Genomic DNA, 13759 nt, shown 5'->3' on the forward strand with positions numbered 1-13759 from the left:
CCTGTGCTCGCACACAGGCTTCTTGGTGGCGGCAGCAGCAGCCTTAGCGTCTCATGCCCGTCTCTGGGGTCCGCGCTTTTAGCCGCGACTCGCGCCCGTCTCTGGAGCTCTTTTAAGCGGCGCTCTTAATCCCCTCTCCTCGCGCACCAGGAAACAGAGGCAAGATAAAGTCTCTTGCCTCTTCGGCAGGTCCAGACTTTTCCGCGGACTCCCTCCCGGCTAGGCGTGGTGCACTAACCCCCTGCAGGCTGTGTTCACGCCGCCAAACCCAGTCCTCTCCCTGCGCTCCGACGGAAGCCCAAGCCTCAGCTCCCAGCCCCGCCCGCTGGGTAAGCAGACAAGCCTCTCGGCCTGGTGAGTGCTGGTCGGCCCTGATCCTCTGTGCGGGAATCTCTCTGCTTTGCCCTCCGCACCCCTGTTGCTGTGCTCTCCTCCGCGGCTCCGAAGCTTCCCCCCTCCGCCACCCGCAGTCTCCGCCCGCGAAGGGGCTTCCTAGTGTGTGGAAACGTTTCCTCCTTCACAGCTCCCTCCCACTGGTGCAGGTCCCGTGCCTATTCTTTTGTCTCTGTTTTTCTTTTTTCTTTTGCCCTACCCAGGTACGTGGGGAGTTTCTTGCCTTTTGGGAGGTCTGAGGTCTTCTGCCAGCGTTCAGTAGGTGTTCTGTAGCATTTGTTCCACATGTAGATGTAGTTCTGGTGTATCTGTGGGGAGGAAAGTGATCTCTGCGCCTCACTCTTCCGCCATCTTGAAGCTCCTCCTGAAGCTTAAGTTGTCACATGGCACTAAGGCAGCCAAAATAAACCTGAGGTAAAAACAATGGGTCAGGCAAAAGTCCTGATGTAATAAACGAGGAAACCTGGAGGTCTTAATTTTTCTAAAGGACATCTTTGCACATACAAACTAGGACGTTACTAAGTCAGAGAAGGCAATTATATTACCAAAAAATCATATACTTGACACTCAAAAGCATGTGACTATTTCATTCCCAGAAATAATCCCACTAGAGCCAAGCCACGTTAGTAGGAAGCAGGTGGTGAAAGCTGTTCAACTTCCAGTAGTACTTCTGTGGCTACAAAAGGAAGTGGAGTAACGTTTGCCCTCAGAGGGCACATCCAGAGGCCACACTGAAAATGGACTTAGGGAGTTCTGCCCAAGCAGCTGAATCAATGTCTAAAGGAAGAAATCTCTCTGTGACCAGAGCAGGGAGTCAGAGCAAGTCCTTCACAGCAAGAATTCTTTATTGCTATTGTGCAGGAAGTGTGTGCTTCCTGTTCTTCCCTCTTCCGTGTAAAAATTATTTTAAGTTAACGAGTTCAACCTCACCATTGTGCATAAGGTGTGTTAGAAGGGCTGCAAATAACACATCAATCACAGGGCCACAGGGAGCAATACTTTGATCTGTACACAATCAGTGTATAGGACTTGGCGTTGTTTACCTTGGGGAGGCTTGAGTATGTTCTAGTTGGAAAGAAGGACAGGCCTGCATATGTGGGAACCAAGTAGAGCAGCCTGGGGCAGTGACAGCTGGTTGTCCACTAATTTCCCTTCCTCCCTTCTTCAATTATAGAACTGAATTACAGCTGTCTACTCATACTAGACAAAACATTCATATCCAGAATCTACAGAGAGTTTTTAAAAGTAAAAAACATAAAGAAAGAACAACTCAATAGAATAACGGGGTTCTTCTGGCTAGAGATGGCCAATTGAACTCCTGAATTACCAGTGAATTCCCCTCCCAGTTCTCCCTTCACTGCCCATAATATCAAATAAACAAGAGTGACGGGATTAAAAAAAGAGGGAAAAAAGGTTCAGCTCACAAAGGCAACAGGATCGGGAGAGGAGTCTAGCCACGGTACCTTGGAAGCTGGAAAGCCATGGACAGTGGTAACTGGTAAAGAAATCCTAAGTAAACTGAATCCTAAGTGAGCAGTGGGGGAAATTGAAACACATCACTGTTTTTGCTGCACACCCTCTCGGGAGGCTTAAGAATGGCAGCTGAAGGTAGCTCAGGAGCTGAGGCTGAAGACGGAGTTAAAATGAAAGATTCTTTTAAAGTCAGTTTAGGAAACAACAGACTGAACCATCTCTTCCTTCGCTTCACGCAGTGGGCAACTGCTCCCTCACCAAGTAAACGCCCTGGCTTCTGCCTGCCTCTCACCTTTTTCTCTCCCACCAGGGCCTCCAGTAAAGACGGAAGGATTATTCTCTGGGGAGTAGGGTAGAAGGCCTCTAGACCAGGAAATAGCAGGTATTGCTGAGGAAGCAGGAGGATTATATGTGTTTACACCACGAGTGCTGAGAATTACAAACTGCTTTTTATGTAAAATCTTAGTCTCAGAACACTGCTACGTCTTCTGGTCTATTTTTACTTGAATATATTTCATAAATATATATATATGCACATAAGTATATTTGCTTTTGACTCAAACTGAGACTGTTTTTTTTCTGTTCACATGCTGCCTTAATTCATTTATCTTTTTTAAAATAAGTGATTCATCTGGCCTTACTTATATCTGACATATAATTTTTTATATGTTTTTAATGCTGCCTTGATGTTATTTTTGTTGCCAGTGTTTTTGTATACAAATATATATTTTTTGCCTCTATGTTTTGTTTCTGTGAAGTGTGTATCTCATTGCCATTCTTTATTTATTGACCTTAAGGCTTTGAAAGGCTGCATTAAATTTGTATTGCAATTAAAATCAGAGTCAAGAGTGAAATGGCATAATTTGTATATTGCCTTCTTCCTTCTAATGTGTTAAATTTCTGTCTGACTACATGTGCCCAAACGGTTTCCACCAACCTCCTCATCTATGTTAGATTAAACTAGGGTTTTAAATCCAGGTAAATGTTGTATCATCTTTTCTTTGTATTTATTTTTATTTTGAGAATAATTTTGTTCACTTTATTCACTCTTTAAACAGATTCATAGCAATTTGGGTTTTACTGATTTAGTTTATCAGTCAGAGTCCAACAACAACAAAGAAAAGTAGGAACCACTTTGCCTTAAGACACAAAGAACGCATCTTTAGAGAACTGGCTGCAAAGATGAAGGGCAGGCTGAGAAGCCAAGTAAAAGACAGTGAAGTAATGCAGAGATCAGCAAAAGCTAGGAGCCACTATTGTCCCCAGACTGGAGGAACAAGAGGAAGAGGCAGTGACACTGGCCTAGGTCACCTGTGGTGACCATGGTAGGCCTGTTCAGAGAGGACTGGAATCATCAAGGAAATGCAGCATCTGCCGGTTATACCGCAGAGGACGCAGAGGAAGCTACTTTTCCTTCATTCATTCAATTTTCCTCTAGGGCCTATCATTGGCTAAACCTCAACCAGAAGCTGGCCGACAAGGGATATTGACAAGAATTAGACCCATGATATATGGCAGAGCAAGGAGAGGGCAAGGAATGGATCTGAGGACTGAGAGACCCAGGACTTTCACTGTCCACTGACTTCTATTACTCAGCATCTATTCTCATTATTCTTCTCATATTTAATAACTAAATGTTTTCACCTTACATCAAATGCCTATCCATTGTACAAATATAGATAATATCACCCTCTTCCCCCTGAAAAAGGGAGACACTAAGGACTATTAGTCATTGAATCAAATTCAAGTTCAGGATCTCCAAGATAACCGGTTCTTACCATGAAGACCTACATATGTTTCCTTACGGCCACGACTTAAATAAATTTAAGTGTCAACATCACATCTCATACAAAATAATAGTGGAAGGAAAAGGGGGACAGTCACTGAGAAATATATACGTTAAGGATATATTCATAGCTGCTATAATTCTAGAGTCTGTACCTAGTTCCAAGGCCATATTCATAAGATTTTTCTTCCTCTTGCTATTTTGTTTCTCTTGCTCCCAACAGTGCCTCAGGTGGTTGGTGTTTTTAACAATGGCATAATCTAAGCCTTAATTCCTGATGTGTCTGAGTCCTTAGGGTTCCTGCCCTTATTGGGCTGCTCTATGCTTCCACTGACATTTACTATCAGACACGGAATTACTAAGAGGTAACTCAGTTAATTCCTGGGTTTGCAGAAATAATATCAACGTCTTCCATTTGTAAAAGCAATCCAGTTGTCGCCTTTAATTGAGATCAATCACCTAGATTCCTTCTCTATCTGTTAATTTTGTGGTTTAAAAGGCCCCAAATACCTAGGTGTTAGTCTGAACCTCTAGTCTGATAGGATCACTATTTCTTCTTCTACTACAAACATTCCACCGTGGGAATAAAGAACTTACTGCTACATGACTCTTGCGGTGAAATTAGTTCCTTGGATAGAAGCAATGTGTAGAGTACCTTTAGGATGAACAAAGCTTTCTCTAAGACCTCAGCTGTTGTTTGCAGTAGTAGTATTGTGAATAAGGAAGGAAAATCAAAACTGAGAATAAGTATCTATTCCAATGAGAACAAATCACTGCCTTCTCCATGATGGAAGAGAGCAATGTTATTAACTTAGCCCTAAGTGGTTAGCTGGTCTCCTTGGGAAATGGAGCCGCATCTAGTCCCTAGGATTGGCCTCTGCTATTGGTAAGTTGGGCAGCAAGCAGGGGCAATAGCCATATCAGCCTTGATGAGAGGGAGGCCGTGTGGTTGAATCCATGCAAAGTTTCCATCCCGGCACCATGGTCACTTTATACAAAGTTATAGGATGCCTGGGGAAAGAGACTGGCCAACATTCATAAGATGAGCCAACTTGTTCAAATGACTTTTGAAAGCCTCCTCTGCAGTGGCTATATTTTTATGGGAAATCACATGAGACACAATATCATCCCTCCCTGTACCCATTACAACAGGAACACTCACAAACATCTTCTCTAGAGCCCTCTACCATCAATCATCCAATCCTGTTTTTCCAAGTTCATCACCAAGTCAAGCCATTAGTTGCCACCCATGAGTAAGATCCTTAGGCCACGCCTCCTTCCAGGCAAAGTGGAAAAGTTTATATATTGCCTGATTTTTTCCATTCACCAGACAGCCTCCTCTGAGTGCTCAAGCAAAACAGCAATAGACCATTTCCAGCTGGTGCCAGCTTATCCTGTCGAACTCTCTGTAAACAAGACCTGAGTTTTTGTTTCCTTATATGTCAGCTATTTGCAAGAAACTCTCTATGAGGCCATAAGAGTGGGTAGAAGAAAGCGTGCCAATGCAGCATGAGGTGTCATGAGAGCCTGAGCCACTTGTCCATACAGTTTTCTTGTCCTTTCCATGCCTTCATGAGTCTAATACAGACCATAATATTTCAGTTTCATCGTGACTGATCCTGCACAATCTTATGGATAAATCTGATAACCCCTAACACATGGCAGACATCTCAATGTCTTGGTGTCCAGTGTTCTAGCACTCAGCCTCTACCAGGTCTCAATGGCAAGTCAGGAGGGGCTTCTCAAAATGAAATAGTTATCAGCAGAAGACTTCCCCCAAACACTAGGGAACTGTGTCATGCACCTTTTCATGTCGTTGCCAGAGCTTATATTATGGCATCTTTATGGATCACTGATACTTGGAGCACCATTTAATCTTACGGACGACAGGGCACTTTCAATAGCCTGAACCTGCTGCAGAGCCTTCTTTTGTTGTGTTCTCACTCAGAACATGAACCATTATGAATCACTCAATAAATGGATCAGAGCTTCGCTCCCAGAAGGCCTCTATAGGAATCTGCCAAGTGTTGTACTATCTTTTTAATGATAGTCGGTACAAAGCACAACATCGTACCTTCTTACTTGGGAAAATATATCACAGAGTGCTTAAGACTTTGGACTCCCCAAAACCTACTGTACTGGCAGGCCCCCAGATGGGACTGATTTCTTAAACTCTAGCACATATGCATCCAACTAAAGTATCTAGTACACTTGTTATTTCTCAAAACTCCAATCTGCACGATGTCATCAATATAGTTAGTGCTCCATAGCATGATGTTCTGAAAGATGTTCAGATGATCAGTGTTGGAGCAGCTTACCATGCACTGGTTACCAATGCCGGGGGAGGACTCTGTGCATTGCATCCTGGTGTCAGAATCACCAAGAAGAACACAGTCCAGTCAAGCACTGGGTGGAGCAATGCTTTACTTACATAGAGCACAGCCAGAGCAACATCAGCTGCTACAGTGGACAACAGCCCCCGTAGCCAGCGGCTCACTCCCTGCGGCCAATGCAGGGCAGTTTGTGCCATACTAGAAAGATGCCATCCCCTTCTAGTGGAGGACAGATAGGACAGTGGGGTTGACCAGGTGCTACATGAAGCACAGACTTCAAGAAAAGATAAAAGAGCGTTCTTTGAGCCTGAAGCAGGGAAAGATACTCTTACACAAGGTGAAAATCTTGGCATAGGCTGTGTGAACTATTTATCTCTTGGTAAGGAAGTGCTGCAAGCCCAAGGCCTACTTTTGGCTGAGGGGGTGTCGGAAGACTGAGTATATGAGACTGCCCTTCCCAACGTTCAACTTCCCACTAGACTAAGTAAACTTCCCACTACACTATGAGTAAAGAGATTTGAAAAGGCATAACCTTGAGGTGAAACAGTGAAGGTGCGCTTCTATTCATGTCAGGGGAAAATGATATGCTTCTCATCATTTTGCCAGTTCCAAGGATGTGGTAGATTTCTTGCAAACATGGGCGCAATAATTCTTCACATCCGTATATGACACTTCTTGGCAATAGGACTTTGCCATTCTTCACATGAAGGAGCGTGTATTTCTCTACCCCTCAGTTGTGAACTGGCCTTGTAACTTGCACTGACCAACAGAATGAAATAAAGTGATGCTGTGAGACTTCTAAAAAGTCTCGAGAGGCCTTGAAGTTTCTGCTCTCACCGTCTTTCTACGTAGTCGGACTTGTGAAGAAGCCATTAAAAAGGATACAAAGGGCTATGATAACCTTTCGTTTTACTGTTTTGGAGGTAAGGGGCAGCTCCAGGGGTTTCTCTTGTCCCACATTCCTATCATAATAGCTCTCACTTCACACATAGGGAGGCAATGTGGAGATTTTTCAGTGGCCAAGAATGTTTATTCCAACTCTGCATTCAGGATCTGAGAAGATAACTACAGGGCGGGTCTGTGGGCCTACTGGGCACTTTGGCAGATGAAATCAAGCCTGTAAAATTTTCAATACAAAAGTGACATTTTGTCACTTCCACTAGGAGCCCAAATACATGCCCACGCCTAACTACAAGGGGGCTGGGAGACATACAGAAGAATACAGATATTTGTTGAGCAGTAAACTCTCTGCCACAACTGTCTAGTGCCTTTTGTTGGAAGAAAAGAAACTAGCCTCAGTTTTATTCTTCTGTAGGTAACTTTATTGGTTTTGTTTTGCTTTCTTAGATATTTTATGGTATTTTTTTCTTTATCTTTGTTGTTTAAATGTTTCCCAAGGTGAATGTAGATATAGATTTATTTTCATTGATTTTGCCGGGAACATAACCTGTTAACCATTAGTCTCTATTTCCTACCTGATTGTTTTCTGAAAGTCACTGTCTCTGGATGGTAGTGTCAGTGTCAATGGTGAAAAAGAAGACAGAAAAAGCCAAGGGTCAGAGGCAAGAAAGTATTTACACCGTACAGATCAATGTAGGAGAGTAGAGGAAGAATAATACTTTCTTTTGGTTAGCTCAGACCTTGAATTTTTCAGTCCATTGACAGAGTGGGAAAGTTATAAATTATCTTTCTGATTTTTTTAAATAGCAAGGCAAAAATCTCAGTTAAGCCAGATTGGGGTTTTTAAACGTTAGTTCTATCTGCCTTATAGGAAAGAAAGATTTTCATAGTTTCCAACTACAGGTTACTTGTACTTCTCAGCTCTGTAAGGAATTGTCAGCTTTCCCCATGTTTTCTTTAGTTTCGTGGAAGGCTGGAAGAGACGGCATAGACACACGCCTTTTGGATGCAGAGTGCAGCATCCCAATTTAACGTATTGTTGATCACACTGCATCCTCAAAGCTGAGGGTTCACTGGCACATTGAGAACACGAGGTTTAGAGTGGTCGAAGTATCCTGCTCTGTGCCAGTGAAAGTTTCACTAAATACAGGAGTGTACTTAATGCTTGCTGGCTCTCCTATGCCTTCTGTAATATGCAAGATGTCTCAAAGCCTTCTCAGAAATACTAGGTTTATTTGTACTCTCTTCACTGCCTGTATGATTCCCAGTCCAGTCCTGAATTCTACATGTCATAGAAACTCACTGGCACAACATATGCAAAAGAAAAAAAGAGTTACAAGAAGGAAATGAAAAGAAAATGAATGCTTCAAACTGAGTATTTCTATTTAAAGACTTCTGGAGGATTTATTTCCTTATTGAGAAAGAAAATGCATGTAGAACAAGGCAGTTTCTGACCAATGTATTTCCTTTTTGTATCCTCCCAATGTCCCATCTATTTTCTCATCTGAGCAATTCACAGAGAATAAAGAGAGCCAAGAGACAGAGGCTATCATAGGCTAAAGCAGAATGAGTCACGAAAATGTTTTACTGTACAGTTGTCAGACTTCAGAGCTGTCCATTTGTTCCTAGCACGTCAACATGAACATTTTCTGATGACTAATGAGGGACAGAGTTTCTTTTTATTTTTTGCTTACAATTCCTGCACATCAATTGATGGTTATCTGTATATTCGTCTACTAGGGATATATCAAGTAGAAATAAGTACCTAAGTCTGATGCATATCTTTTACATTTCTCAGATGACTAACCCATTTTGAAATAAGAATTATATCTAAAATACTGTATAGCTGCTCGGTAATCATGGCTTCAATTTATGAGGAGAAAAAGAAAATTAAGATTTTTAACAAAACTGCAAAATTCTCTAATTTTCTGCCATTATTATTCACCATGCCCTCACTCAGGCAGGTGGCTCCAAAGGTAAGAAAGAGTAGCAAGTCAGCGGTAATATATCTTTATAAGAAAATCATTAGGCTAACCATAATCTTTCCTCAAGGAAAATAGTCCCTTTTGCATAAGAGAGTATTAAGATTTGTGATAGAATAAGAATCTTCCAAGAAAGCAAAGGTATTTTCAAAACATGTAAGTTCTTTTCTACTGTTTTCAGATGTTACTTTTATAGTGTTTTACATAGGACTGGAGTGAAGATGAAAAACCACCTAGTTGGAGAACTACAGATTGTATAAAAACTGTATTCATTTTTATTGACCTGTTGTCCAGAAAGTCAATGAAAATTTGAGAATTATTATTAGACATTATTAGAATGTTGATTATAGATGAATATCACCCACCATTTTCCAGTTTCTTGTAAAAGGGTTATCATAATTCTTAAGTTTAGTATGACTATTTCTTAAATCTATAATGTAATTTTCTAACTTCTTCAAAATGTATATACTTATATTTTATATTCTTCTAAAGGATTTATGGTAGATTATAGAAATAAATATAATATAAAAAGATTTTATATCCCAAATCTGGCATAAAATAGGATGTAAACACAAGTAACTACACTTAATTATTCCAGGATTCTGACCAAAATGATGAAAAGAATATGTAAATAAGAAAAAAGGGGCCAGCACTGGAAAATAGGCAAGGGGCTATTCATATCACAAAATTCAAGAAACACATCAGTGCTTAGGGAGCCAAAAGAAAATAAAACACTGTACGGCGATTTAAAACTTTTATTTTTGAGAAAGCAGTGCAGTGTTTCAGGGAGTTAGCTGAGGGTTTACCGGAAAATTTTAAACTCTCTGTTAAATTCCTTTCAAACCATACAACAGAAATAGCAATTTAGTTAAACCATTTAGTTTAACAAAGCAATGTAGAAATGTTAACTATAAAAGGAATTGAGGGACTTTCCTGGTTAAGAATCTGCCTGCCAATGCAGGGGACACGGTTTTGAGCTCTGGTCCGGGAAGATCCCACATGCCACGGAGCAACTAAGCCCATGCACCACAACTACTGAGCCTGCGCTCTAGAGCCCACAAGCCACAACTACTGAGCCCACGTGCCACAACTACTGAAGCCCACGTGTCTAGAGCCCGTGCTCTGCAACAAGAGAAGCCACTGCGATGAGAAGCCCGTGCAGCACAACGAAGAGTAGCCCCCGCTCACCGCAACTAGAGAAAGCCCGTGCACAGCAACAAAGACCCAACACAGCCAAAAAAATAAAAAAGGAATTGAGAAATAAATATTATTCAAGAGTAGGACCTATTAAATAAATAAGCCTTTACTGAATAAAGAAGAACAATCACATGATTAAAACAGGAATGCCAAAGTGGGAGTTGAAAAGGTTAAATATTAATTGAAATTATTAAATTAATTGAAAAAATTAAATTTCCAAAGTTAGAAAAAGTAGAATTAAACTAAAGATAGAAGAATATTTTATTAATACAACCCAGGATATCTATGTAAAAACAACAACCACACTGTACACATGAGAAAAAAATTATGGCTATATCATTAAGTTGAGGAACACTAAAAGAATGCTCACACTTTAATATTTTTTTAAAGTGATAGTGAAGTAAGGCAAGAGAACTTTTCAAATTTAAAGTAGTCAAATTATCACCTACTGAGAAAGTCTAAGAAATTAGTTTAAATAATTTTTAAATAATTTTAAAGTATTAGCCAATGAAGATAACAAAAAATAATCGGTTAATATTACATATAAATATTTTCACAAGCACCAGCAAATGAAGTAAGAAATATTTTTTCAAATTTATAAAAGAGAAAAATCATTACCTATCTAGGAAATCCAAGATAATTGGCTAAAACTATTTTTACAAAGAGAATTTAATGAGGTGATTTGAAATAAAACAGGTATACACAAAATCAGAACCTTTCTATGTACCTACAATAATTAGTTATTAAACATTATGGCAGAAATTCCCAGATGAATCACACAGTTAAATATACTTGTTTACCTCCACCTTCTCTCAAAATGGCAGTAATTTAAAAGTTTAGGGCATTAACTTATAAGGACAAAAAGAATGAGGCTAATGAGAAATGGAAGTACACAAAGAAAAATCACAGAATTTTAGGACTCAAGGAGAAAGGAACCAGTCAAGAAAAGATAAAAAGCAAAGTGCGTCTGGGAGGACAAGCCAGGAAACGAGGCCGGACACTTCCTAAGGTCAGCCAGGAACGAGAGGCCTCAGGTGCTTCTAACGTTGAGGGAGCTATTAATGGGTCCAAAAGAACTTCTATTAAAAAAAAAGGGGTGAAGTCCTGTATGTCCACTCCATCCTCCTATGCACATGAGACAGACCTTTAATGTGAAAATGGACCCAGGGAAAACAAAGTGGATAATCGATATCTTCAGAGAAATTTTTTAGAAAGTTAATGTATCCTTAAGAAAAGAAGAGGATGATGTTCAAAAACACTCATGCAAAGTTAAAAAAAAATGAAAATTAAATAGAAGGATGGGAAGATAAAATTTAGGAGAACTCTCGTAATAATAAAGAAAAGTAGAAGGGAAAATATTTTTAAGTGGATTATTTTTCAAAAAGTCTATGACACATACAATAGAATTCAAGAAAAAAAGCAGATAAAATGGAAGTGAAAGAAAAAAAACTATGAGAAACTACATAAAATTTCCAGGAAGAAAAGACCCACTGAATACACAGCACATTGAATGGGAAAAAAAGAAAATTCGTACCAAGGTACATTATCATAAAATTTCAGAATATCTGAAGGGTGATACCTATAAGTTCAAAATTTTTCAGAAAAAAAACCAATATGTCATTTGCAAAGGAGTGGGAATAAAAATAGCATCATTTAATATACTACAGCTATATAGTTGTTCCCATTGGGATGGATCAACTTCCCAATATTGGGGTAAGTTGAGAGAAGGACACATGTGACTCTGTATAATTTTTTCAACTTCCTGTGAGAATATAGTTATTTCAAAGTAAAAAGTTTTAAAAACAGCGTCAGACACTTCAACGGCAATACTGAAAGCTAGAGGACAATGAACTAACTTAGCAAAGTCTTCACAAGTCTGATGGGAAATGATTTCCAATCTAGAATTCTACACCCAAGTGTGAAAAAAAAGATATTTTCAGATGTGCAAAGTCTCAAACAATTTGACTGCAATGACCAGTTTCTTATATAACTGGAAGATGTTCCCAATGAAATCAAGCGACTAAATCCAGAATAGAAATTCAAGAAACATGGGATCCAGACAAAAGAGTCTTATGAAAATTTTCACATTGATGATGATGAAGGGGTAGCTCTGGGCCACATTGTTGCAAAGCCAATAAGCAAGAAACCAAATTGAGGGAACGGAAGGCTCCCAGAAGCAATATCTCAAAAAATAAATTTATAAAACTGATATATTACCTGATATGTTTGGCCTCTTTGAGAAGAGATTCCTATTTCTGGTAAGAATCTGGGGATAAATTAATAATAGGTGTGTAGAAGAAAACAAGGCAGAAGAAAAACGAATCACTTATCAACTCAAAAAATAAAAAGATGACCAAGCAAAGCAATGTACAATGGATGTGTCAATTATAAATAATATTAATAATGTTATAAAAATGTAAAAAACTTTGTAGTGGGGTAGCGGATATAAGAGAGCTAAATACTCATCTTTCACAGTAGGAATCTATGTATAGTATCTGAAGTTCAAAGGTCAAAAACAGCAATCTGAGCATGCCATTTAGAAATGTAGAGGTTAAAATACTGAAAATGATTTCCACTGGGTATAATGATCAGGTTGTGGCAGAATAAAGCAGAGGGCTCTCATTTCTCATTATAATCCTTGAAGAACTATTTGACTTTTAAAATTATATAACAAAATACTTGGAATGAAATTAGATTAAATTTAAAATAAAAGATAAAGAAGCCTCGGTTCTCTTGACAGAATCTGGGCAATACCTAATTCGTCTACCCTCACCTCCTCATTTAGTTATGAAAGAAGTTTTTTCAAGATTGAAAATTTCAAAAGTAGTTGACACTTAATCTGTAAATGCCCCCCATTTTCACAAAGTCAGATAGTAATTAGTAAATTAGTAAAATCTTGGAAGAATCCCCTGGGGGTGGGGAAGGATGTAGGAGTAGAGAACACAGAGCAGATCTTCCACATTTTGGACACAGATTCCCTTCACTTATCAGAAAGACAGAAGCCTCCAACCTAGGGTATGAGAGCTGCTTTTTAGTAGAATCACAGCTCTTCTAATAACCTCCTCCCCATCCTTCCCTTTAATAACTTTTTGGGCACAAATTCTGGAAATAATTTTCCTGGTAATATACTTGCTCTAAAAGGTACTTACATGTGGGTATCTGGCTGACCCAAGAAGATCCATGGAATGAGGGACTTGACAAATTACAGTTTGGTTTGTTTGGGGAGTTAGTCTGTTTGTTTTAATTCACCATTTCTAATAAAGAATCACAAAAAGCTTAAGAATGTTTTTAAAATAAAATTTCTCACCAATAAGCTCAAGAAATAAAACCAGGAATTCCTCCTTCTGCCTAAAATATTCAAATTAAATACCTACAGAATAGCAGAAATCTAGTTAGGGGCACTACAGGTTAAAATAACGGAGGAATCTCTTTTCCCAGCAGGCCTTTCCTAAAGACTTTGTCAGAAATTACAAGCACCTGCACAGCTCCCCTACTCCCTATACCATCATGTTCTGCATTTTTCCCCAGAACATTTACCATCGTCTAACATACTATACCTTTAACTGACATATATTGGATTCTGTTTCCCCTTCCTCTGCAACAAGAATATAAATTCCATGAGGATGGGAGATTTGTCTTTTTTATGTTTTCAGTGATGTAACCCAATTACTAGCATGATGACTGGCACATAGTAG

The 13759-nt window shown here is 39.4% G+C and overlaps 1 long non-coding RNA gene across 1 annotated transcript in view; it reads right to left on the reverse strand.

Annotated features, from left to right (window-relative positions):
• Positions 1-383: 383 nt before the first annotated feature.
• LOC137223270 (uncharacterized) overlaps positions 384-13759 on the reverse strand; it is a 70991-nt gene continuing 57615 nt past the window's right edge. Inside the window, exon 3 of the long non-coding RNA XR_010942773.1 lies at positions 384-802. This is a non-coding gene — a long non-coding RNA (uncharacterized lncRNA). The remainder of the gene's footprint in view (positions 803-13759) is intronic.

Source organism: Pseudorca crassidens, chromosome 4 (genome assembly GCF_039906515.1).
Source record: "Pseudorca crassidens isolate mPseCra1 chromosome 4, mPseCra1.hap1, whole genome shotgun sequence".
NCBI lineage: Eukaryota > Metazoa > Chordata > Mammalia > Artiodactyla > Delphinidae > Pseudorca > Pseudorca crassidens.